The sequence below is a fragment of the Trichosurus vulpecula genome, chromosome 1 (assembly GCF_011100635.1).
Source record: "Trichosurus vulpecula isolate mTriVul1 chromosome 1, mTriVul1.pri, whole genome shotgun sequence".
Taxonomy (NCBI): Eukaryota; Metazoa; Chordata; class Mammalia; order Diprotodontia; family Phalangeridae; genus Trichosurus; species Trichosurus vulpecula.
The window spans coordinates 222,409,410-222,436,379 of NC_050573.1; positions in this window are offsets into that span (position 1 = coordinate 222,409,410).

Sequence of the window (26,970 nt, forward strand, 5' to 3'; positions counted from 1 at the left end):
TCAACATAGGCCACTTGCATATTGTTATGTAAAACCCTTCCACAATACTCATGTTGTGAAAGATTAACTATGTTTTACTCCTTCCTACCCTATCCCCCTTTATTGAATTTTCTCCTTGACCCTGTCCCTTTTCAAAAGTGTTTGTTTTTGATTACCTCCTCCCCCATCTGCCCTCCCTTCTATCATCCCCCCTTTTTATCTTCTTCCTCCTTCTTTCCTGTGGGGTAAGATACCCAAATTGAGTGTGTATGGTATTCCCTCCTCAGGTCAAATCCAATGAGAGCAAGATTTACTCATTCCCTCTCACCTGCCCCCTCTTCTCTTCCTACAGAACCACTTTTTCTTGCCACTTTTATGTGAGATAATTTACCCCATTTTATCTCTCCCTTTCTCCCTCTCTCAATATATTCTGCTCTTATCCCTTAAATTGATTTTTTTTTAGATATCATCCCTTCATAATCAACTCACCCCGTGCCCTGTGTGTGTGTGTGTGTGTGTGTGTGTATACATACATTTATATATAATATACCTACACATATACATACATAGACAAACACATATGTATGTATACACACACACACACGTATATATGCATATTCCTTTCAGCTATTATGATATTGAGGTCTCATGAATCATACACATCATCTTTCTATGTAGGAATGTAGGAATGTAAACACAACAGTTCAACTTTAGTAAGTCCCTTATGATTTCTCTTTCTTGTTTACCTTTTCTTGCTTCTATTGATTCTTGTGTTTGAAAGTCAAATTTTCTATTCAGCTCTGATCTTTTCACTGAGAAAGCTTGAAAGTCCTATATTTTATTGAAAGTCCATTTTTGCCTTGGAGCATGATACTTGGTTTTGCTGGTAGGTGATTCTTGTTTTCATCCTAGCTCCATTGACCCCAGAATATCGTATTCCAAGCCCTTCGGTCCCTTAATGTGGAAGCTGCCAGATCCTGTGTTATCCTGATTGTTTTCCACAATATTCAAATTGTTTCTTTCTGGCTGCTTGCAGTATTTTCTCCTTGACCTGGGAGCTCTGGAATTTGGTGACAAAGTTCATAGGAGTTTTCTTTTGAGGATCTATTTGAGGAGGAGATATGCGTATTCTTTCAATTTCAATTTTACCCTCTGGCTCTAGAATATCAGGGCAATTCTCCTTGATAATTTCTTGAAAGATGATATCTAGGCTCTTTTTTTGATCATGGCTTTCAGGTAGTCCAATAATTTTAAATTATCTCTCCTGGATCTATTTTCTAGGTCAGCGGTTTTTCCAATAAGATATTTGACATTGTCTTCCATCTTTTCATTCCTTTGGTTCTATTTTATAATATCTTGATTTCTCATAAAGTCACCAGCTTCCACTTGCTCCAATCTCATTTTTAAGGTAGTATTTCTTCATTGGTCTTTTGGACCTCCTTTTCCATTTGGCTAATTCTGCCTTTCACGGCATTCTTCTCTCATTGGCTTTTTGGAACTCTTTTTTCCATTTGAGTTAGTCTATTTTTAAAGGGTTGTTTTCTTCAATATTTTTTTCACTATTTTTTTGTGTCCCCTTTAGCAAGTCATTGGCCTGAGACCAGTTCATGTTTTTCTTGGAGGCTTTTGGTGTAGGCTCTTGCACTTTGTTGACTTCTTCAGGCCATATGTTTTGGTCTTCTTTATCACCAAAGAAAGATTCCAAAGTCTGAGACTGAATCTGAGTGTGTTTTCGCTGCCTGGCCATGTTCCCAGCAAACTTACTTGACCCTTGAGTTTTTCGTCGGGGTATGACTGCCTGTAGAGCAAAGAGTACTTTGTTCCAAGCTTGAGGGGATGCACCGTTGATTTCAGAGCTATTTTTATATAGCCAGCTCTGTCACCCCAGCACTCCTCCTTCCTCAAGAACCAACAACCCGGACCTGACACAAATCTTCAGCAGGCTCTTCACTCCTGCTCTGATCTGCCACTTAATTCCTCCCACCATGTGGGCCTGAGGCCAGAAGTAACTTAGCTGTAATTCTGTAGCTGCACCTCCTCTGCTAACCCTGGGGCTGTGGCCGAACCCTGAACTCTATCCCCCACAGCTTTTCCCACTAATCTTCTCTGTTGTCTTTGGTGTTTGTGGGTTGAGAAGTCTGGTAACTGCCACCCCTCACTGATTAAGGGTGCTAGGGCCTGTTCTGCCCAGATCCTGGTCTGGCTGGTCCTGCTGCCTCCCATGCTGAGCTGCACTCCCTTCCACTCCGTGTGAAATAGACCTCATCCAGCGACCATCCAGGTTGTCCTGGGCTGGATCCCTGCTTCCCTCTGCTATTTTGTGGGTTCTGCTGAAGATACAAATTCTAATTGATACTGTTAGCCATGGAAGAAGAAGCAAAGTTTTAGTTATTTCGGGATATAGGTACAAGTCTCTCCTCCCAAACTTCCATGGTTGTATTCAATGAAATGAAAACAAAATGCACCACCAAGGATCTATAGATGTAGATATAGATATAGATAGATATTATGTATTTATATGTATATATAGACAATATATGTGTGTGTGTGTGTATATGTTATGTGTGTATATATATATATATGTATATATATATATATATATGTGTATGTATATATATATATATATATATATATATATATATATATATATATATATATAAACAGAAAAGAAAAAAAAAGGCCAGTCATATAAGAAAAGTAAGGGTTGAAACAGAATAACAGATTGGAAATCTGACTGTTTCACTTGTAGATACTTGTAATAGTAATTAAGGTGGGACTTTTTGCTGTTGACCTTTAATGATTCTAGCCTTTGTTTAAATGGGGCAAAGTGGGATGTTTTTATATTTCTAAGCACCAAGACAATTGGGAGCCATTGATTTGTATCTGATGTGATATTGGGGGTGGGGAACTTCTCCATGCCTAGCCTTGGTGAGGTCAGGGCCCTCCAGGCCCTGAACAGTATACATAAGCACAAAGGTTCGCATTCTTGCCTGGAGCTCTGAACCACAGCAGGAGTGGCACATGACCCTGGGCCAGCAGTTGTAATGAGCTCCCTGGCTGTACACCCGATGTTGAATTGTATTTGGTCTGTAATTCAGGGCGCTGTTTTTTTTTTCCCTGAACTAAGCAAATGATATTTGTATGCTGGATTAAAATAAGATTGTTAACCCCTTAACATTGCTTACCTTAAGTAAAGCACATCAAAAGGACCTGTGTTGGCAGCTTTCTGGGTGCTGGTGGTTGGTGGATCTTACACCCCCACAGAAGCTGCTAGCTGGATTGTTGATACAATACTGCAATGTCATGTGATATTGGGAAAGTCTTACTCTTCTTTAAGCTTCAGTTTCTACATCTATAAAATGAAGGGGCTGGACTAGGCGACCTTTGAATTGCCTTCTTGCTTTGAATCTATAATTCTAGAATCATATATGAATATCCCATTAAAATAGACATTTGAAGAAAGGTCTTTATTCTATACTATCTAGTAGTATTTAAAATGTATATTTAAGAATTATATACATTGAAAAATCATAGGCATATTGAAATATATACCTATATTGATAGCATCATGGTCCCAACAAAATGGCAATATATAAAATCTTAAAACCACATCATTACTTGTTGCAGTAAAACATTAGATTCACTTCAGAGATGAGGCAAAATTCTCCAGACTTGCTGTGTAATTAGGAGACCCAATGAAGTGGTAGAAAGAAGAATGGATAGAAAGACAAGAAACTTATCTCTGCTGCTAATACAGGTTTGTGATCACAGGCAGGTCATTTAACCATTTTGGGCCTCAATTTTGTCATCTGAAAAATGAGGAAATTCAAAACCAGCAACAGGTGAATCTCTTCATCTCCTACCGACTGCTATACCTGGTTCCACTTCACCAGCATCAGGCTCTCAGTTCAGTTACCTGGTACCCTGTCCCACTCCTCATCCCCAGAAAACTCATCATCATGGAAACTTCTTCTTGCTCAAATTTCATCAGTATACGTATCATGTCACCTGTCCTGATTGAAGGGCTAGAAGTTAGAAACAAAAAATTGGCTAATCCTCCCGTTATAGAAAGCCCAGAATTTACAGCCCCTCTTCATCTACAACACTGCTCTTCTTGCTTTTGACTACACTAATATCATCTTCTTAACCACTACTACTCCACCCCCTGGTACTTTGTGGCAGCATCCCTAATTCGCTTTTCAGCATTCTTCTGTATATTACCTTCCCCTACTAGTTTGTAAGTTCTTTGAGGGTAGAATTCTCTTTATTTTTCTTATATGTATCCCTAGTACTTAGAACAGTGCTTGGCACATAGCAGACACTTACATTTTTATCATGTCTTTAGGCATATATGTATATATAAGCATATACACATATAGATATACATATATATACCAGTACATATATATGTATGTGTATACACACACATTATATGCATGTGTAAATGTAAAAGTAAAGACTCTATAAAGACCTTTCCAAACCTACAACTTTGGAAAAAATTTTAAAAGAAGCAAAGCCAAAACAATTGACTTCGAACTCTGACAATTAAGTAAGTGATAACTGAAAGAAAGAAAAAAACTTACCTATATTTATTTGTGACCTATGAAATCAAAACATTTTACATGGAATTTAGCTTGAATGAACTTCATAAAGGTTTATAAATAACGTTCCAATTTTAAATAGAAAAATCTCAGATTTTTTTTTTACAAATGAAACATACTAATTATTTCATATTGTTATATATATATGTGTATATATACATATATATATTTATGAAATATGAAAATGCATGTTGAAGGACTCTCAGGAGTATTAAACACTTTGCAGATAGATTAAAATGTTATTATTTTATTATTTTAGAGAATTTATTTTTAATAAAATTGGAAACTTAGAATATTACCACCTACTATTTTTATGCAGTCATAAAATAGTTAATTGCTCACTAACCCATGGAAGTAAAAATTTGTCATGGCTAATGGGTTATTACTGATACACACATAGGTATATAGTGTATATATGTTTGTATATACACACACATTTACATTTGTGTTTTCTGTATACACACATGAATGTGTCTATACTTAGGCATATGTATTTATTTGAAATTTTTTAATTTTCTTAGTTATATTCCTCCATGATTTAGTCTGGGATTCCTAAAAACAGTGTCATTCTTTATCATATTTGCCAGTATGAAAAGAAATGGTATGGAGCCAAATAGAAGAATGTTACCTCCCAAATGTAATGTGATCCAAGCACTCTCAACCAGAGTTATAAAAGTAAATGAGATTGGTTCAAGCACAAGAATATTTACTTCTTATTTTGTGTCTGAGCATTGTTAATGCTGTGACCTTACTCGAAATTTTTATACAGAAGTATTTATGCAGTTATATTTATCTTGGTAGGGCAGTAATAGAAGACATAGCAAAACCAGTGATTCACTCCAAGTATATTATTTCCAAATGTTCTATAAGCTATTTTCATCTAAATATTTCACCATAATCTTCATTCCTGCATATCTAAAACTTGGTTTATTACATCTCCTCAAATTACCTTCTAAAAATACAAAACATCCATTCCAATTTTATCGATTTCTAATAGCAACAATTCTCAGGACCAAAATGTTGACATTATCTCTTACTACTCTCAACTATCCTTGACCATTCAAATAATCACCAGCTTACTTTTCTTTGCCTTGAAAATACTTTCAAGATTCAAACTTTATGATTCCATGCCTGACACCATCATTATAATTCAGGCATTCATCATCTCATGCTTTGATTGTAAAACCTGCTCCTCAGTTTTCCTTTCTCTAATCTTAGCCTCCTCTAATTGACTTTTACACAGTAGTACTTGAGTGAGCAGATGCAGTGGACAGAGTGCTGGGCCTGAAGGCAGAAAGACATATCTTTCTGAGTTCAAATCTGGCTTCAGACACTTACTAGCTTTATGACCCTGGGCAAGTCATTTAATCCTGTTGCTTCATCTGTAAAATGATTTGGAGAAGGAAATGGCAACCACTCCAATATCCTTGCCAAGGAAACCCCAAATAGGGTCATGAAGAGTCAGAGGAGACTGAAACAACAGCAGCAGCAGCAGCAGGTAACACTAGATTAATATTCCTAAAACAGTGGATTTATGGAGGTATAGTGCCCATAACAAGCTTAGTTTCATAAATGGAAAATGACAGTGCAACTTGGAGTCCTGACATCTATCTCCTACCAAGAATATTTGTGTGTCCTGCCCATATAATATCACTCCTGTTGAATCTACCTATTAGAAATTATAGTCCTATATAATAAAGACTATGTTTTATATCACTTTAGACCCCCAAGGCATATAATATATAGATTAAATATTTTAGTTCTTTTTTGGTGTTATAGTACATAGGGATTTATATACTATGAAATATTTCCGCCCTTCAGTAAGAGTTGCCTTCCTTACTTATTGCATATCCAAAAACCAATAAAAGTATGAGATGCAGATTCAAGATGTAATTACAAAGTTTCAACAGCCTTTTCTTAGACAAAGCCCTCCATTCTTCATAAACTGATAAAAGTCTGGGCAACTGTATACACACTGGGACTATCCTGGATTTAATTGTTTCTAATTTTCACCCAGTTTCTAAAATACAGGGTGTTCTAGCAACCTAAATACTAGAATATCCCGAAAGTGCCCGCAGAATAGAATGACTTAGAAAATTCATGTTTTTTTTAAGAAACTGAGGTAAAAGTGAGATCAATAATTCTGAAATCAATAGAATTTAATATATGTGTGTTGAAATAAATCTCATTAATCTATAGGACTTTGTGCTCATCATCCTTTGATTTCATCCTACTCTGATTTACTAGGTGTGAATTATAGAACTTTTTAACTTCTAGGTCATCCCAGGAAATTGTTCACAGGAAAGGACAGCTGAGTAATATAGAAAATGAATTCCTAGTTTCAGCACTTTTCCTAGAGGACAGAGGCTCATATCATGGAAATCAGCATTCATGGCTTGCAGATGGTGGGAAAGTCAAAATGGAATGGATATGAAAAGTTGGGAAATGAAATATGATCTCATCTCACCCCGGCATGTAATTCTGCTGGGCGACAATTGGATGGTAATTCAACCTATACCAATCATGTAAAATTTCAATTGGTAACCCAGAGGAGAAAGGTTCCACAGAGTTAGGAGCCTTTCGGGCAGTTGATCTCATTAATTTTCACAATATAGAAGTGAAGTAGTTTACAAGTCTATTCACTTCTCAGTCATTCAGTCAGTCAACACTTGCTGAATATCCAGTATATGCTGAGCACTGTAGAAGCAACTACAGACAACTGTAGAAAGGTTACTTTTTAAAGAAAAAGTAAGTCTATAAGTACCATGTATATGAACGATTCTGAGGCTTATCAAAATCATCATATCTCCCCTACCCCGCTTTTCCCAGAACACTGTCAATGAGTCTCTACACAGAAGTTAATAAAGGGCAAAGATAAAAGAGAAATTTAATATTGTCCCATTTCCCCCCAAGTATTACTAATAACTATGGAAAGAAATTATCTTTACTAAGAAAAGGGCCACCTCTGGATAATATCAGACTTGTTATTTCCCATTTCTCCTTTTTTTTCTTCCTTCTTGTTTAATCAAGAAAATTCTTGATTGCTTTTTATGTGAGAAGTCCTGTAACAGAGAAATTTCTAAAGAAAAACTTTTCCCATCGATAAGAGGATTCAATAAAAATGAGAAGTGTGGATCTCATCTGCAGGGAGCTCAGATTCTTGCTTATGAAATTTTAAACAGTGACACTAAAGGAAAGACACAAAGTAACATCCATAAAATAAAAAAAAAAAACTCATCATCTTCCAACACTACAGATAATGCCGTGATAAGTATCACGATTTTTTAATGAAGAAGGGGATGAAATGGAAAGATTCTTCAGGGATTTTTAAATATCCCACAGAGAGAATTCAACTTAATACTATATGTTAAAAAGTGGTCAGAGCAACATACAATAGTACTTTATATATCCTCTCAAAGTAAATAAGGGGAAGTTGTTATGCTATGTTATTTAGCTAGTAGTATTTATAAAATAATGAAAGTCAGAGGTGACCTCAGTTTCCATGTAGTCCAACTCCCTCCATACACAGGTGTAAGATCTGAGGCTCAAAGAAATTTTCCCAAGGACACCAAGATACACACACCCAAGGCCAGGATTTGAATACAAGTCCTGTCTCCAGAACTTTGGTAGGCATAGAGTTTGGGCCAGTTGTGCCACTGGGTGCTAGGGCCCCTAGGTGGAAGTCAATTATTGGCCTGCCCAAGGACTCTTTTCCAAAGTGAGTGCTTCGTCCAATAAGCCCTACTTCTTCTCCATTCATGGAATAGAGACAATATAAATATTAGCTTTCAAATAATTGCAGGAAGAAGGATAATAAATTAGGCAAATTAGGTTATATTGTTGTGCCCTGCCCCCCCTTAGTTTCTCCATCTTGCCCCAGCTCACCCCACTGTTTGTACTCCCATATCCAGGGACCCCACTGTTTGTGTTCCCCTCTCCACAGAAATAATCCTGCCTCAGCTTGTCCCACTGTTTGTGTTCCTATCTCCACAAAAATCAAATTGTGTTCTTTCCCTTTAAGTACCGTGACCCTACCCCTGCTCAGGGATGTTCGATTTGAGTCTTTACTCCAAACAGTCGAGCGCTTGAATAAATCCACATCAAAATTTATATCCAGGTCTTGCTCGCTTTTTTCAACACAACAATATTATAGGGTCATGTTTTTGCTATAAGCCACAATCATGGAACATCATAACATAGTGTTGCAACAATTCAGCTAGCAGCTGCTGTGAGGGTGAAAGATCAACACAAGCCCAACAACAAGAATGCTGCCAGCACAGGTTCTTTTGTTCTGCTTACTAAGGAAAGTACCATTATGGGGTTAACAATCTTATTTCAATACGCATACAAATATCATTCACTTATTTCAGGGGGAAAAAGCCAGCACCCTGAACTTCATAGCAAATACAAACAAATTACAAACATACATTACAAACAGACCAAATACAATTCAAAGTTACAGTGGCTGCCCAAAGTCCCATGCACCACTCTTCCAGGAGTGAGAGCCTCAGCACATCTCTCTTTTATACACTCTTTAGCCACCATTAAACATCATCTGAGTGACCATAACTTAGGCTCCTACTGTTGCCTCTTGTCTTAGCAACTCCTTTTAGAACACTGAGGGCTTCACGCCCACACAGGCTTAGCACCTAGTACACAGAGGTGTGCCGCTGGAGCTTTCCATCTAGTAAGGCTCAATCAAAGTCATTTCATAGTTTATCATTCTAAAACAGTAAAAAAGTTCCAACTTAATTGATATTACACATAGTTTTTCTTAATGCTGTTATAAGAAATAGAAGGGCCATCTAAACAATTTTGGCATGTCAATGATTTCTTTTCCATTTGACCAAAGACACATTTTGCCTCACATACCCTTGTGAGGCATGCCTGTCTAGAAGCATCTATGCTAGGAACATGACTTGTACTGTTTTTCATCACAATAGCATCAATTTCCTTGTTCAAACTAGATTTTGGTGACTTAATATGTAGCATTTCTGTTTTCTGATACTTAATTATAGCTTCCAGAACTGAAACCTGTTCTGATACTTCAGCTGCCCTTAGAAGAGAATACAATGAATCAATGTTTTCTTTTGCATTTAGAGCAACTACTTTAATGCAGAGAATGAGATAACCCAGACTAGCACTTCACTTCTTCAGATTTTGAGGGAAGAGTTGTTCTTATTTCTTTAAAGCGCTAAAATAAATTTGGAACTATACATACCCTTTGGTCCATCAATACCAATACTAGATCTGCATCCCAAAAGGATTATAAAAAGGAGGAAAGGACCCATTTGTGCAGAAATATTTATAGCAGCTCTTTTTGTGGTGATAAAGAATTAGAAATTGAGGAGATGCCCATCAATTGGGGAATGGATAACAAATTGTGGTATATGAATGTAATGAATACTATTGTGCTATAAGAAATGATGAGCAGGCAAACTTCACTAAAATAAACTGACAACAAGTGAAGTGAGAAGAACCAGGAGAACATTGTACACAGTAACAGCAACATTTTGCAATAATCAATTATGACTGACTTAGCTCTTCTCAGCAATGCAATGATCAAAGACAGTTCCAAAAGACACATCCATAAAGAATTATGGAGTCTGAATGCAGATTGAAGCTTGCTATTTTCTCATTTATTTTCCTTTCTCATGTTTTTTTTCTGCCTCTTGTTCTTATTCTTCTTTCGCAACATGGCTAATGTGGAAATAATATTGATATGATTGTGCATGTATAGCCTATATCAAATTACTTGTTGTGTTGGTGAGGGGAGGGAGAAAGGAAGGGAGAGAAAAAAAAAATTGGAACTCAAAATCTTATAAAAGTGACTGTTGAAAACTATCCTTACATATATTTACAAAAATAAAATAATTCCAAGTGGGGGGAAATAAATACATAACAAAATAATATGGTGTTAACATAATTCCATGTACCAAAAATGCCAAACCTGGAGGAATTAAATAATACATCATAATAGAATGATCACTTAAAATTATACAGCACTTTCAGGATTACCAAGTTCTGGTACATGTGTTACCTCATTTGATCTTCATAGCAATCTCATGAGGTTTACACTTCAAGTATTATCACTCTGAGAGGATAGGAAACTGAAGCTCTGAGGAATCTGGCCATGGCCACACATCTAGTCAACGTCAGAGGCAGGACTGAAACTCAGATTTTCATTATTCCAAATGTAGCACAATTTCTACTACAATCTATTATCCTAACCTAAATCCAAGCTCCAGATGTCAATATAAGTTAGCTAGAATGCTATGTACATTCAAAGCATTCCATTAATATTGCCTGAATAATTGAAAACCTAGAAAGTGTCCAAACTAAAGAGCAATTATATTATTTGGAACTTGGAAGCTGACACAGACCTCAGAAATTATCTAGTTTCTTATTTTTATATATTAGAAAATGAGATCTGGCAATATGAACTGGATTGATGGAGGTAACAAAAGCATTAAGTAGCAAATCTAAGGTTTGGCCCCTTAATGCTATTTTCTCTCCACTAAATCACAAATGTACAAAAGCATTGATTCATACCTGAGCTTAGTTTGGTATCATTCGAACACTTCAAATGCTAATGATTGTTGGCTTTTTATTCAATGCTAGCAACATTGTACTTTATAAGGCATCTAGGTGGCATGGTGCAGGGTCTGAAGTCAGGAAGATTCATCTTCTTGAGTTCAGATCTGGTCTTGGACACTTAATGGCTACATGACCCTGGGCAAATCACTTAACCTTGTTTGTCATAATTTCCTCATCTGTAAATGAGCTGGAAAAGAAAATGGCAAATCATTCCAGTATCTTTGGCAAGAAACCCCAAATGGGTTACTGTCAGACACAACTGAAAATGATGGAACAATAATTTCATATTTGTCCTAAGATTCATTAGTTAATATCAACTCTAGATGCCTAAAATGGGCCTAACCACAGTGGTTGAGTTTAATTTCTCAAGGAGTGAGAACAAAGGTTATAGTTCCACTTTTGCCTCTATCTATAAACAATATTACTTCAGGAATATGAGTAACAAATGACTTCTGTGGCTAAGTGTATCTTCACTAATAAAGAGATCACATCCTGAGGTTAAACTTAAAAGCTATAATCTCTACCTATACCAACTGTGCTTATTATGGACTTACATGAGGTCAAAATGAAGATAGAGTTAGGAATTTAATTTAAATAGAAATAGCAATGTATAGCACAACTTCAGCCCATCCTCAGGCTACTAATGCATACAGAATCAACACTATGACCTTCAGAAGTGCCAGAAGGAATGAATGATTAAAAAAAAGCAGATTGGGTTAAAATGTTGGAGGAAGATTTCTTTTATTATTATTATTATCATTATACGTTAAGGTTCTTTTAGACCTATGAAGGAATAAGTGGTTTTTTTGTTTCTATTCTAAGGAGAACTGACATTTTGTGAAGAATTTGTACAGAAGCAAGCAAAATCCAGCAAGGATATACAATTATACAGAGGTAGGGCACTAGGCTTAATTTTCTTAACATAGTCATTATTATACAGAAGCCTGATACTGGTACTAATGCTTCTGGTTTCATTTGGAAAATGTTTCCAGTTTCATTTGGAAATTGATTTTCACACTTCTTGTTGTTGTTGTTGTTGGTGGTGGTGGTGGTGGTGGTGGTGTGGGTTCAATATCTTCCCTTGCATTCATCTTTAGCTATAGCAACTTTAACTTACCGTTACATCAAAATGTATGATAAAGGTCTTTGCCAAATGTTGCTACATAGAAAGAGGAGCAGAGGGAAGGAGTAAGCATTTCTTTATGTAGTGCCTTCTACTGTGCCAAGCATTATGCTAAATATATTATCTCATTTGATCTTCACAGAAACCGTGTGAGGTAGGTACTGTTATCATCCCAAATTTACAATTGAGGAAACTAAGTGAAACAGAAGTTAAGGAGTTGCCCCAACTATAAGGTAAGTGCTCTATACCTTTTAACACCTAGATGCCTGCTCCATTATGGGCCTAGTATACTTTAAAATAAATTGCCTGATAGAACAAGAATTTTTTTTTCCTTTTTTAATTTCTAGATCATCAGGGTACACACAATGCCTAGCATATAATATGTGCTTAATAAATGCTTATTAATGTGATCTGACAAAATCAGAATGATCAGAAAGATCACAAAGCTTCAAATCTGGTACCACGCTTACTAGCTCAGTGGTAATGAATCACAAAATGTCTCTGAGCAAAATTTTCCTTATATATAAAATTAAATCAGTAATACACATTGTTCCTTGTTACAGGGTTGTGAGCATCTCAAACTAATGTACATAAAGGGTTTTGCCAAATTTTAAAAATTTCTATAAATATCAGTCTTATAATTGTTTATTTTAGTTCAGTAGGTCAGCATAGTGCTCCTTAATAGATCAAATTAATATCTTATAAAATTATAAAACAGAAATGGACTTTAATAAGTCATATGCTTTGTCTGACTATAGTAAGTTTAGCAAATTTCTTAAAACAGAATTAGCAAGATCTTGATTAAATACTAAAAAGCACTTCCATATTGGAAGAATCATGAAATGCTGTGATATATCACCAAACTATTTTTTGTCTTCTCATTTTTTTAATTTAACAAAAAAGGATGACTGCTGATTTTTCCTCTCTCAAGCATGGCTTTTTATGTTATTTCAACCCAATATTACTTGGATTTAAAAGACAATATAAATTATTTACCTAATGGCCATTATTATCATGTTATTGTAAGAGGATTAATGCATTTTTTTAAAGAGAAATTTTAATCAGAGAGTACTTTTTATGATAGCAGAATCTTCTACTTAGGTATAGATTTCTTCTTTTGCTTGGCAAAATCAGAAAATTTTGCCCTACAGATCCTGAAAATTTCAGAGCTCCATGATTCAAATTCAATGAATTCCCCTGAAGATACAGGAGAGAAAGACAGAGAGGAGAGACAGAGAAAGACAGAGAGAGAGAGAGAGAGAGAGAGAGAGAGAGAGAGAGAGAGAGAGAGAGAGAGAAAGAGAGAGGAGAGAGAGAGAGAGAGAGAGAAACTAAACATGTGTGCAGGTTTAGTTCATTCTTGCATAAATAGCCCAATAAGAGAAAAAGGAACCAAGAGAGGCTTCAGAAAAGTAAAATGATTTTACAGTTCCTATACTAACTCAATTGTCTTAACTCCAGCTTTTAATAGATCAGTCCTTTATATTTATTCCCCAGAACATTGCAGATAACGTCAGGTATTCAAAGAATAGTTTTACAATGCTTTTTTTTTTCTTAGTGATCTTTACAGTTGCTGTCTTGATATTTTAATACAAATTATAAAAAAATGCAACAAAAACATGTTTCCTCAGTACATTTAGTCAGTCTCTCACCACCCCTAAAAACTTACATCAAATCATTGTTTTAAGTATCCTATGTACAGGTGACGTAATTCCACAGGGACAAATGAATGAATAAGGCCCAGATATCTGCCTGTGGAGTCTTAGCAATGGTATAGCTCACGTCAGAGGCCACTAAAGTGTCACTGTACATGGGGGACCCATTTCTTCCATTCATCATGACCTTCAATAACTATCATGGCATTACTATCAAAATAAGACTCCAAAATCCTACCAACTCCCTTATTGAGACTGTGTAGCTGTTATGACTCCATTTGTCACTTCTGTACAGAAAACCTGTTAGGCTAAAGTAAAAACACCTGTTATCAAGCTCCCAAATAATTTTTTTAAAAAGATAAAATCTCTGTAAAGAGTACTATTTCATTACATCTAGGCTGATTTATCAATGTTTGCTCCAGTGCCCTATGAAACACAAAAAATGAGGCAAAAATAGAAATTGGCAAAAAGCTACAGTTCATAAATTTGCCATATCCTGAAGATAAATGTCTTATTCCAACCTGGTCATCAGGCCTATTCTGCTCATTAAAAGTGTATTTTGTTTTAAAATGCAAGTACAACATAGTGTTAGAGATGCAAACTTAGAAACCCTGGATTTACCTCTACGTTTCATGCATCACATTTTTATTATTTAACACTAGTCTAATCCTGCTGTTTTATGGCCCACTTACACAGGATGACATATGATCGTAAGTACAGACAGAAGCTTACATTAACAGCTTGTCCTAACATTATGGAGCTAAGAGGCAGCAAGTAATCAGAGACATATTATCTAGAATTATGAGGGACTCATTGCTACTAGGACAATGTTTTAAGCAATTAAGTGCTCTCAGTGGGTATTTACTGGCTCCATATTTCAGCTAACACAATAAGACATATGCATATAATTCTATAAAGTATGCAAAAAGGTATACTGCCTGGTTTACTCTCTATGCATAGCAAATCACCCAGTCAAAGAAGTATGGCGAAATCAAAAGGAAGTTCATATGGGTATGTAATATGTACAGGGAAAAGAAAAAAGGAAACATTGTTGAAAATGTACTAAGACATGAAATACTTGTGAGGGAAAATTAAGATAAATAGGGAGGGGGGAAAAGATTCGTGTTTGGCAGCTTCTCATTTAAAAAATATTTTTAATAGATAAGCAAAGATATTAGAGGATTGGGTAGGTTTTCCAAATTACAAAGAACAACAAATCGATAATGCAAGGTAACTCAGTTACTAAACAAATGTTGCTATATAGCAATTAGTACATCTTTTCACATAAATATTCTATTAGTCGAATAATAGAAACTAACATCTGCAGACATAGAACCAGACAAAAAGGTAGAAGTCCAGTAACCATTTTAATAAACTCTAACACTTTTTCTCACTCCCAAAATTGGCTCCTCCTTTGTCCCCATCATCCTTCTACTCTGTCTTCTTCATTGATGTATCTCACTTTGAAGCATATTTTGAAATCTTACTTTCATCATTAAATATGTTTCAAAGATCAAATAGCACAAGGCACTCAAATAAAACCTTCCATGGCTCACAGGTAAAGTAAAAGAGGTCATCAAAAAGGGGTATCATCTTTGATTTAAAAAAAATACTGCTTTAGTGAAAAGAGCAATGAAGCCAATTGAGAATATCTGGTTAGATTTTTTAATGGGTCAAAAGAAAATTTCAAGAGCAGTTTACAAAGGATTAGGAAACCACTAAGAAGTTCTAATACATTAAAAATCATTCATTCATCAAGCATTATCCAACAAATTGCTATGTAAAAATTCCAATGGGACCACATGAACTCACTGAATTCTAAGGGATGAAGAGGAATGGAACTATACTTGACTTTCATTGCCATTTAAGGAATCTCTTTCATTGAAATGATTTTGAAAAAGCCATGTAAATTGTATATAAATCAGTAATACAGAGTATTTTAGACCACATTTATAAATTAAATCTTAATAAATCACTAAGGTCAGAGGAAATCCAAAATAGAGACTTGATTAAACATAAAAGTATAACTGCCCAAATATGTAAAATCCATACAAACGGACTGTGCCAAAGAATATCAGATTTTAATTATAACAGCTATCCCACAAAGAAGAGGTTTCAGCTGTTGCTTCCTATGAAAATGGTTATTAAACGGATGCCCTATATGTTCATGGTCACCTACTGTGTGTTCTTTGTGAATGACTGGCATGTTTGTGCAAATTAACCTAAAACTTTTGGCTATGTGAAAGGGTACTCTGATTTGAGAACATTTAAATTAAAGGAAGAAGAGGCTCAGCTAAACAAAACTAAGGTACTATTTAAATCGCCTGAAAAATGTGTGGGTTAGGGAATTGGGTAACAAGGAAGACAGGTAATGAATGGTAGAAGACAGTAGAAAAAGACAGAAATACCAATTTAGAGACTAGTAGGAACTATTGTATAGTTGTGGACCAGTAAGACCTCTAATTGGGGTTATATAATAGTGAGGGGCCTGGTTAGTGGTTCCCATCAAGGTGAAATCTTCATTGACAGGAGAAGTGGCATTAATCAAGGAAGGCAAGTTAAAAAAAAACATTAATAAGAGATTTATTAGGAGAGTTTCCACATTTATTTCATAAGGTTATAGGGAAATGAGGGTTTTTATCTTTGTGTATGTCTTCTATTGAAAGTGTTGGGGGGACAGAAAGGGCCAAGATTGGCGGCTGGTAAGCAGGGAATAGTGTGAGCTCTGTACCGAGACCCTCCAAAAACTTATAAAAATGGCTCTGAACCAATTCTAGAACGGCAGAACCCACAAAACAGCAGAGGGAAGCAGGGCTCCAGCCCAGGACAGCCTGGATGGTCTCTGGGTGAGGTCTATCCCACACGGAGCTCAGAGCTGGGAGAGGGAGCTGGGAGCTGGGAGCTGGGAGCTGGGAACGGAGTGGAGCAGAGCCCAGCCTGAGAGGCGTGGGCCATCCAGACCAGAATCCGGCCGGAGGGGGCCCTAGCGCCCTGATTCAGTGAGCTGCGGCAGTTACGAGACTTCTCAACCCACAAACACCAAAGACTGCGGAGCAGGTTAGTGGGAAAAGCTGTGGGAGTGGAAGGAGTTCGCGGTTCAGCTTCCAGCCCTGGGGGCAGCGGAGGTGGGGCAGCTACAGCTGTTGTTACTTCCGGCTCCAGGCCCACCTGGTGGGAGGAATTAAGTGGCAGATCAGAGCAGGGGTGCACAGCCTGCTGAAGATCTAAGCCCAGTTCGGGTTGGGGGTTCTTGGGGAAGGAGCAGTGCTGGTGTGGCAGAGCGGGCACCTCCCCCCCAAACGTGGAACATAGAACTCTGTAATCTACAAGCAGTCATACCCCACTGAAAAACTCAAGGGTCAAGTTAGTTGGCTGGGAATATGGCCAGATAACGAAAACGCACCCAGATCATGTCTCAGACTTTGCATTCTTTCTTTGGTGAAAAAGAAGACCAAAACATACAGACAGAAGAAATTAATAAAGTCAAAGAGCCTACAACAGAAACCTCCAAGAAAAACAGGAACTGGTCCCAGGCCATGGAAGAGCTCAAAAAGGAGTTGGAAAAGCAAGTTAGAGAAGTAGAGGAAAAAATGGGAAGAGAAATGAGAAGGATGTGAGAAAACCATGAAAAACAAGTCAATGACTTGCTAAAGGAGATCCAAAAAAATACTGAAAAATACACTGAAGAAAACAACACCTTAAAAACAGACCTAACTCAAATGGCAAAAGAGCTCCAAAAAGCCAATGAGGAGAAGAATGCCTTGAAAGGCAGAATTAGCCAAATGGAAAAGGAAGGTCCAAAAGAACACTGAAGAAAATACTACTTTAAAATTAGATTGGAGCAAGTGGAAGCTAGTGACTTTATGAGAAATCAGGATATTATAAAACAGAAACAAAGGAATGAAAAAATGGAGACAATGTGAAATATCTCATTGGAAAAACCACTGCACCTGTAAAAATAGATCCAGGAGAGATCATTTAAAATTATTGGACTACCCTGAAAGCCATGATCAAAAAAAAAGAGCCTAGATACCATCTTTCAAGACATTATCAAGGAGAACTGCCCTGATATTCTAGAGCCACAGGGCAAAATAGAAATTGAAAGAATCCATCGATCACCTCCTCAAATAGATCCCAAAAGAATCTCCTAGGAATATTGTTGCCAAATTCCAGAGCTCCCAGATCAAGGAGAAAATACTGCAAGCAGTCCAGAAAGAAACAATTGAGTATTGTGGAAACCCAATCAGATAATCCAAGATCTGGTAGCTTCTACACGAAGAGATCGAAGGGCTTGGAATGCGATATTCCGGAGGTCAATGGAGCTAGGATTAAAACCTAGAATCACCTACCCAGCAAAACTGAGTATCATGTTCCAAGGCAAAATATGGATTTTCAGTAAAATAGAGGACTTTCAAGCTTTCTCAGTGGAAAGACCAGAATTGAATAGAAAATTTGACTTTCAAACACAAGAATCAAGAGAAACATGAAAAGATAATCAAAGTAAGCGGAAATTGCAAGGGACTTACTAAAATTGAACTGTTTTGTTTACATTCCTACATGGAAAGATGATGTGTATGATTCATGAGACCTCAGTATTAGGGTAGTTGAAGGGAATATGCATATATATATGTCTATGTATATATATAAGTGAAATGTGTATGTATGTATGTATCTATGTGTATGTATGCCTGTGTATGTATGTATATATGTATATATGTGTGTGTGTTTATATATATACATATATATATATATGTAAAAGAGAGGAGAGCAGACACAGGGTGAGTTGAAGATGAAGGGAAGATATCTAAAAGAAATAAAATGAAATTAAGGGATAGAGAGCAACATACTGAGAGAGGGAGATAGGGAGAGATAGAATGGGGTGGATTATCTCGCATAAAGTGGCAAGAGAAGCAGTTCTGTGGGAGGAGGGAGAAGGGCAGGTGAGGGGGAATGAGTGAACCTTGCTCTCATCAGATTTGGCCTGAGGGGGAATCCAGACATACTCAGTTGGTATCTTACCCCACAGGGAAGAAGAGGGAGGAAAGAAAAAAATAAAGGGGGGGGATGATGGAGGGGAGGGCAGATGGGGGTGGAGGTAATACAAACAAACACTTTGGAAAGGGACAGGGTCAAGGGAGAAAATTCAATAAAGCGGGATTGGTTGGGGAAGGAGCAAAATGTAGTTAGCCTTTCACAACATAGTATTGTGGAAGGGTTATACATAATGATACCTGTTGTGGCCTAGTTGAAGTGCTCGACTTCTTAGGGAGGGTGGGTGGGAAGGGAAGAGGGGAGAGAATTTCGAACTCAAAGTTTTAAAATCAGATGTTCAAAACAAAAAAAAAGTTTTTGCATGCAACTAAAAATAAGATACACAGCAATGGGGCGTAGAAATTTATCTTGCCTACAAGAAAGGAAAGGGAAAAGGGGATGAGAGGGGAGGGGGCGTGATAGAGGGTAGGGCTGACTGGGGAACAGGGCAACCAGAATATATGCCATCTTGGAGTGGGGGGAGGGTAGAACATGGGGAGAAAATTTGTAATTCAAACTGTTGTGAAAATCAATGCTGAAAACCAAATATGTTTAAATAAATAAAATTAAATTAAAAAATAAAAAAAAATTTTAAAAAAAGAAGTGATGGGCATATTCAAACAGGTAACTTTATTGAGAAAAAATAAGGACATCTGAAATCTGGGATTGAATTGATTAGTTCAACTGTTTTGATATAGAGAGACCCCTTTGGGACAGGTCCATAAAAAAGAACTTATTGTTCTTTGTTTTTTTAGTTACCTGAAGCCAGGTTAAGCCATGTTCTCAAAAGTCAGGGGCTTTGAATGATAAGTTGATTACAATCCTATAGTCTCTATCATTGACAAAGTTTTTTATTTTGTTTTTAATAGATATTGCAGTTGTCAACATGCTATACTTTCAGCAGCTTGCTGGTCTGTGTCCTGGACTAAGGCAGGACCAGAAGCCAGAGGGCCGCTGCTATTTCACATTCAGAACTGGTGTTTCAGAAAGGCAAGGGAACCAGGCCCCTCTGCCCATTTAGGTCTCCATAGAAGAGGCTGTTATCAGCCATAGAGCCCAGCACAGTGCCCACATTATTGGCTCTCAGGGTCAGCTCCTGTTTATTCTCATACTGGAGCTCTTGCCAGGAAGGTAGTGAGAGGTAGCCACCATGATCTGTGGGTACCAAAAGTGGGGCTCACTGGGGGCCAATTTTGCCATTGAGAAACTCTTCTGGGGCTGTGTAGGGTACACCAGGAGGTCATCCAGGGATACCTTAGATGGCGGGTGACCTTGCCAGAGCAGCTGCTTCAGCACATCATCATCCTCCACTTGTACTTCTGAGACCATGTCACCAGTGTTGGAGCCCATTCAACCAGAACACTTGCATGATAGAATTATTCTGGGTCTAGATCCTCCCAGACCTTCAAGATCTAGCCCCAGTGGACGGTGAAGCTCTTCTTCATCAGCAGCTGTATTGATGGACATCAACACAGGGTGGTAGTCCCAAAAAGGCCATGAACACTTAGATAGGGTCATTTGTAACCTTTCCTTTCAGAAGGCTTCTTCTAGGGCCCTGAGCCATGGCCCTGGGGCAGGCATCATGGGGCTGGCTTTCAGGATCTTAGTTGTCTTCCCTGAGACTATCGTATACAACAAAGTAGCAGACCTGGCCTGTCCTTTTCAGAGCCTAACTCCTTCTTTTGACCAGGTTTCCTTGTCCCCCATATGTTCACATACTGATCTTCCAGACTGCCAAGTAAGCCACATGCTGTGATCAGCAGGGGCCTCTGATCACTGGACTGGTCATCTTTCCTGTTTCTGCTTCCTGTTATTCCTAGGCACCTTCCTAACCAAATTGTTATCTCTTTAGAGCTCTTTCACAGAGTCCTCTTCTGGGGGAGTATCTAGCAACTCCTGAACCGCTTCCATCTTCTCCTCCATCCCAATCTGGACATCAGACAATGTCTGGGATTCCTAAACCTACTGTCCTTCATGGTCTGGGGACCATGGGACTCTTTCCTGCTAGAAGGCAGAGGGCTCAGGGCAAGTGCTTCTCCATGCCCCTAGTGGGCATAGATATCTCTTGGGCTTAGCAATTCACCTTCTGAAGGCTTTGAGACTCTCCATTAGATATCTTCTGGTGCAGCCATGTTAGCTCTGTTACAGTTCGATGGAAGAGGTGAGGTGCCAGCCTTGGTATTGAAGCTGACCAAAAAGTATATCTCTTGGGATATAAGTACAGATGGTCTTGGTGCTGAAGGGATATGGGCATGGGACAGATCCCCAGAGTTGTGGTTGACAGGAAAGACTGAGGTGATCTGTAAGAGTTGGACTTTTTCAACCACTCCCCAGGGATCTGGACTGGCACTGAGTCTATGGATTCATTGTAATGTGACATGGTTCTCACAGAGATCTCTTAGGAAAGCTTTTTTTTGCTATAGCTGGGAAAATTCCACCAAGACCATCCCTGCCATTGGGGAGAGCATTTCAGTGATTTTCTACCCATACACTGCATAGCCTATAACAGGGACCCCATTGGATGACCCTGATGAATAGATAATCACTTGGATCCAGCTGATGAGTAGAGTTTCTGGGGAGCTATGGTATTCCACCAGGACATCCAAGGGAGGGTTAGGTGGCAGGGCCAATGTGGTTGTGAAGGTAACTAAAGAGGATGTCTCTTCTCATGGCTTCTTGGTGGTCTCCCAGGGACTGCACCTTCCCATGGGCCTAGGAGTGATTGTTGTGCTATAGATTATGAAAAGTGATGTAGCAGACTCTGGCCTTGGTAAAGCTGCACTCCTGCTCATTGAGATACACTATATGGGGATAGTTACCATTGCTAAAGATCCAGGTGGTCCCTGTAGAGGTGGGAGTGAGATTCCTGAGCTGCAGATAGGGTAGGATGGGACAGAAGCCCTGCCCACCAGGAAGGAGCACTACAACTGATTGGAGCAGCCCCTCTCCATCATGTTCTGGAAAGAGATGCCATAAGCCCTTGTCTTCATATACAGGTTGTCGTTGAAAGCTCTGCTCTGAAGCCAGCACCAACATTCTGACACAGCTCATTATGCACTTACATTGTAGCCCTGCATGACTCCATATAGGCTGAGAGCAAAGGGTGCCTCCCACCACACTCTGTGGCACCTGCTGGATCAAAGTCAGTTTTGGGAGGCAAGGAATACCAGAAAAGGACAAAGCCTCTTTCGTGATATCTTTCCCCAGTTTCTTTGACAGCAGACTACAGCAGGAGGCTAACTCCAAGGAATTCGTGACTCTTCCCCTTAGGATTGGAGTTTTCGCTGTGCGATTTCACTTCCTGGGAGGAATCAAGGCAGGAGTCACTATCCTCTGGAGGTTGTAAATTCAGGATCTCAAAGTCTAAAATCTGCTCCACTTATAAAATTGTTGCTTCTTTTTTTCCTAAGTGATCCAGATAGGTGAGTCAAAGAACACATTGATGAGAGAGTGAGAGAGAGAGAGAGAGAGAGAGAGAGAGAGAGAGAGAGAGAGAGAGAGAGAGAATGAATGTGTGCATATGTACATGCACACCCAGCAGATAGGTGGTAGAATGAACAGAGTGACAGGTCTAGAATCCTGAAAACTCCTCTTCCTAACTTCAAGTCTGGCCTCAGACACTTACTAGCTATGGGACCTTGGGAAAGTCATTTAACCCTGTTTGCCCCAGTTCCTCATCTGTAAAATGAGCCAGAGAAGGAAATAGCAAACCACTCCAGTATCTTTGCTAAGAAAACCCCAAATGGGTTCACAAAGAGCCAGACACAGAAGACTAAGAGAGACAGAGAGAGGATGGGTGAGCTAGGCAAAGACAGAGAAAGTCGAAGAGAAAGATAGAGACACAGAGAATAATATGTTGTGTGTGATCCTGTCCAGATATGGAAAGGAAGGACACTCATCTATCTTAATAGGGCACCATTCATTGTCCTCTTCTTCTAAGTTTAGTTCAGTCCTTTTGAATTATGTACAATACAGTGTCCACCGTCAATACATGGCTTTAAGTTCTCTTCAAAGTTTGATGTAGGTAGCTATGGATACTATGCACATATTGCACATTAATTACTACATTAGACACTAGAAGAGCTACAAAGCTAAAATTTGATATGGCCTTTGTACATATATATGTTTAATATATGGATATGTGTGTATTTGTGTGTGCACATATACATAATACAATTTATACATATACATGTATAACATATGTATGTATATATATACATACTTATGTATATAGTTATATTTCCATTTGCAGTTATGTGCACATATTATATATTTATATACACTTCTATATATGTGTACAAATATGCATGTAATATATGCTTTCACAATAAAAAAACATTTAATCTACCTCCTTCATGTAAGACATGTATGCCTACACGATGTTTTAATGTATAGGTCATATGTGACAATAAATTTCTCTGGAATATAATCTGCTTCTGTGCAAGGTGGCAATGATATATGACTCAAGGGGAGCAAGAGAATGGTCATGGTTGGACATTTCTTTCTTCACTTATATCCAAGATTGATACAAATCTGGAATAATAGCTATGTGCCCCCCAGGATACATATGCATACTCATGTGTATTTGTGTGTTTATGTGTATTAATATATTTTAGATAACTAGAATACCTGTACTATATATATGCTATACACACACACATATGGATATATATATATATATACATATATATACACACACACAATATATATGTATATATATATATGGAGAGAGAGACAGAGACAGAGACACAGAGATAGGCAGAGAGGGCTTTTAGTGACAGAGGTTAAGAAAGAGAATTTCTACGTTAGTTCCTTTTAGGGAGGAAGGTAGCACTTATCTTAAATTCTCCATCTTACCTCTTTTTCATCAAATGCTTATGACTCAAAAGACCTTCACACACAGCAAATGACAAGTAAGCCTATTTATCCAATCAAACAGCAAACAGATGTTTGACAAATTCTACAGAATACAATAGGCCAGAAAATGCAGTAAATGCTATCTTCTTCAGGCAAAGAGTTAAGATCTCAGCTCAGTCCTTGGGACAATCATCAATCTTATTCAAAAGGAAATCCTTTTCTGAAGGTCTTTAGGGAGGCAGGCTGGAAATCAGAGACACTGAAGAACCAATATCCTTTACATGTCTGCAGTATCCAAAGTTATTTTAAAACTTTTCTCTTCCCTGGGGTTTCATCTATCTACCTGTCTCTCTTGAGAGTCTTTGGAACCACACATATCTCTCTTCTAAGAAACTCTGACCTCATCATCATCCCTTACATAGGTAGGCAGTATCAATCTCAGTTCCTCAGAGACAATCTGCAGTCATGACTTATACATGCAAAACAACATAGACTTTGTGGGAAGCTTAGTTACAGAAAGATAAAGAAAGGGTGACCCAGGAATGATAAGCAATTAGCCCGAGGTAGGCATTCAGAAATCTGATTCTAACCCACTGAGTCTGACTGTAAATGCAATACTCTGTCTTTGGTCTTTTGGGGGATTAGGAAGCACAATATTACAACTTTGCCAAATGAAAACTTGTTTACACAAAATTAATGATGTCAAACTTTAATAGAAACAGGGCTACTAAACTACATTCAAGAATTCCTGTTGGTTGTAAACAGACTTAGAATACGATATACTACATTATGTATACACTATACGTATATATATATATATATATATATATATGCACACATATGTATACACACATATATGTATATACATATATATACATACATATATGTGTGTGTGTGTGTGTGTATATATATATATATATATATATATATATATATATATATATATAGTGAGTTGGGTTCTATTATGATCCCCTTTTACAGTTGAGGAAATTAAGGCAGACAGGTTAAAAGAATTGGTCATATAGCTAGTAAGTGTCCTCAGCTGCATTGGAACTCGACTTCCTGCTTCCAGGACTGTGGCAATATCCACTGTGCCACCTAGACATCAGAGGAGGAAATTAAACTTTGCTCAGTAGCTTACAGACAACCATGAGAATTGCTCTAAAGATGAGCTACAAACAGGAAAGAAAAAAAAATATTCTTGCAGTAGCATGAAGGATGATTTAGAGTGGAAAGAAAAATTCAAATAGTTGAAAAAATGTTTTAAGCCTAATTAGGTAGACTAGATAGGTATAAAGGGATGCTTAGAATATTGTGCTGATATGGGAATTGAGAGAGAGAGAAACAGTTTTGAGAATTCAATTGCAAATAAAATGGACCAAATCTGTTACATAATTTTATATGTAAAGTGAAGGAAAAGTCAAAGGTTTCAAGCCTAAGTTTGTTTTTTTTTAACTAAGGAGACTAGGTGAATTGTGATACTACACAAAGATGGGATGCTTTAGAAAGGGGTTTGAGAGAGTACATAATCCTGGATTTTGAATGGGAATATTAAAAGAGAAATGCCTGATAGGCAAGCTAAAAATGACCTTGTATGGAATTGCCCTAGACTCCAGTATTTCTGGGCAGAGAGAATCAGGATCAAATGAGAGTATTTGAGGAAATGAACATAACTAGACTCAGTAACTACCCTTTTTAACTGTAATCTCCCACCAAATGCAGTCCGTACCCAGATAGTTCTCCATACTTGCAATAAAATACTTTTGTTTCACTCAAGACTGTTATTAATGCTGTACTATTGTATAGGGTGTAAGAAAATGATATAACATTGGAAACATTACATTCCCAAGGCCATCACACTAAGGAAGGTATCTTTGAGACAATGGATAGCAGTAATGAAAACAACAGAAGCAAAATAATCTCAACCCATCATTTCACTCATTCTTCAAAACAGTAGGTGGGTGGATTTATTTTCCATATCTTGCAATCTAGTAGAACCTATGACATAATACATATAACAATAAATGCACTATCTAAAGAAAAGAACCTGGGCTGTGTAATGGATAATCATATTAGCCCACTAGGTTGTGTGTGGTTTGTCCTTCATTCTTGAAGAAGACCATGACATCAGGGAGATGATGACATGACTTGCAATTGACTTTGATTAGAGTGAGAGAGGGCTGGTGCAAAGTCATCAGCCTCAATTTCTCCTCCAGAGACATCTGGGTACAGTGGCCAGATATTGATCAGGATGACAAAAGGCATGAAAGGATATTATTTAACATTCAATTAATTTTATGTTTGGGTTCTACCATGAAAGATATATTTTTTAAAATTATATAATCATTTTAAAAGTAGAAAACTGGCTTAAAGACAAGTCAAAAAAGGAGGTGGAGGCAATGTGGTGAGCACGAAATTTTGAAGATTTAATCATAATACCTGCATTCAAGCTTTTAGTCCTTTATTAAATAGCTTGAGTGACCTTAAACAAGTTTCTGAAGTTAATTTCAATATCTTCAAAGTGAAAACAATAAATAAGTCTTGCTCTAAATACAATAACATTCCAAAAGACATGTCAGAGTTTTAAGTTTGAATAAATTCAGAAATATAATTACCATAAACTTACAAAAACATACCATTTGAACACTTAGTTAAATTTAAAAATAATTTATATATTTCTTATTAACATTAAACAAAACTACTATCTTAAACCATGCATTGCTCTACTCATCTTTTGAATTTCAGAAGTTTGATCAAAAGCTTTTCGGTTATGAAAGGATTGCATTTATAATCTCAGCTTTAAGATTATCAAAAGAATGACACTTTAAGATATATGTAAAATTTTTGAAAACACTACACATTAAAAATTCTAATTGAAATAGATCATGCGATCAAAGTGGCCAAGAAGACCTAGTCCACCTATCTATGCATCTGAAAAAGTATTATCCAGAAACTGTCACAAATTCTACACACTATTACAATTAAACCCTTATTATTCAAAATTCCTTAAACCAAATAAGTCTATAATAAATAAAAATAAGGAAAAGTTAAAGTAACAGTTGGTAGCATTTCTTCTTCTGAAATTATTAAAATTTTACAATGCTTTAAGAGTATTGGAGACTTACTG